General features: G+C 33.7%; 1 non-coding gene across 1 annotated transcript; it reads right to left on the reverse strand.

Moving 5' to 3' along the window:
• Positions 1–1339: 1339 nt before the first annotated feature.
• LOC141597827 (small nucleolar RNA R71) lies at positions 1340–1446 on the reverse strand. Its single transcript, XR_012523041.1, has one exon. It is a non-coding gene; the product is annotated as a small nucleolar RNA R71 (small nucleolar RNA).
• Positions 1447–1761: the final 315 nt, after the last annotated feature.

Here is a 1761-nt window from a genome sequence, read left to right on the forward strand (position 1 = left end):
TTGATCTTATTCATGCAAACAATAATAAAATTAAAGAAGAAATCATCATCTTACATTTAAGATTTCGGATTTGATGGGCACAAGTGAGTTCTCCTACTCACTTTTTCTGGAGCTTCCTTAAGTGGATGAACAAGGATTCAAGTAGAGAATCCCTCCCAAGGAATTATACCCAAAGTAACAACTTAATAAAATTAATATTATTATTACTAGAACAATATTAATTTTGTATAAAATTGACCAAAAATCTTTATTTTGTTCTCTCTAATTCGGTTGAGAGAAGGAGAAGAAGGAAAGCTTTTTATCTCTCTAAAAATTCTTATTTTAGATGTTGAAAATGAATAAATGATACACTACTTTTTCATGTAGTGTATAAGGTGAATTATAGAGCAAAAGACCCTTGGCCTTGCTCTTTGAAAAACCGGGTAAGGGGGAAGGAAAGGGGCCAATGCATACAGAAGGTGGTCTTCACAAGAGCAAGTAGGGTTGCATGGCTAGGTGTAGGAAGAAATGATTATGTTTACCACTAACATAATCAACATAATATATTCCTAATACTCCCCTTAATTTCGGTCATTATAGATAAAATGGACTCCATTTTATCTTTGTCAATTTGTCAATTTGTCACATGTCACATGTCACATAAAATTGTTATGTATTTTTAACATATTAAAAATCAACGCATTAATAAAAATACGTCATATACATAATCGACTTAGTAATTCATAATTACTTGTACCAAAATAATTTACCAATTATAAATAACAACATCTTCTATTTATAATAATTTATTCATTCAAATGTAATTGTTTCCTTAAACAATAATTTCATCTAAGCAATAAAACAATTCGATTACTTAGACCGTATCTTATTTAATCAATTACAATGAGACACGTAAATATTACTTCCAAAATCGTCCGTCAATTTTAAGTAATTTAATTAACCCGTATCGTCATACGATCAATTAAATGATCAATTAAGAGTGTTACCCTTTAGGTATGACCTAAGGAGATCAACTGATCACCACCGTCGCACGACAGTAATGTCAAACTCTAGTCAGCCAATCATTACCGATATGTGTGGACCAGTTGACAGTAAAATATTACTTCCCAATTGTATTCTTTAAAATGAGACTTAAACATGTGATCATCATGATCAACAATTGTGATCGCATTATTGTCGGAGGACACATATTCCAACAGAGTGTTGTTTCCTTTTTTCCTTGATCGGAGCCGCAAAGCAATGATTAAAGAGGCTAGACAAGGCTACCCTTAGAATTGATTCATGGAAGAAGTTAGCACTTGCCTTCTACAAGAAATTATAACCTCTTGAGAAGACTAACATGTTCAGAGCCCAAATCACCGGTTTCAAGGAAAGGGATGAAGAGTCTCTATATGAGGCTTGGTAGAGATTCAAGGATACATGTTTCTCTTGTCCTCATCATGGACTAAGCGAGTGGTTCCTCGTCCAATTGTTTTGGAATGTCTTATATGAAGACTCAATAAATATGCTTAACATGGGCTCTAATAGAAGATTTACCGAGGTTGATGACAACCAAATATGGGCTAAAATCGAAGAAATGGCAATTAATAACTCCCAATATAGTAGGCCAAGAAAAGAAACTAGGGGAGGGAGGCATGAAGTGGATTATGTCACACAATTGAGTGCCCAATTAAGGGCCCATATTGACACCTTAAACTTAAAATTTGAGAAAGCCGTGGCCAAGCTTGATGAAGCTTTTAAATCAGCGAAACATCATGTCAA

Source organism: Silene latifolia, chromosome 8 (assembly GCF_048544455.1).
Source record: "Silene latifolia isolate original U9 population chromosome 8, ASM4854445v1, whole genome shotgun sequence".
Classification (NCBI taxonomy): Eukaryota; Viridiplantae; Streptophyta; class Magnoliopsida; order Caryophyllales; family Caryophyllaceae; genus Silene; species Silene latifolia.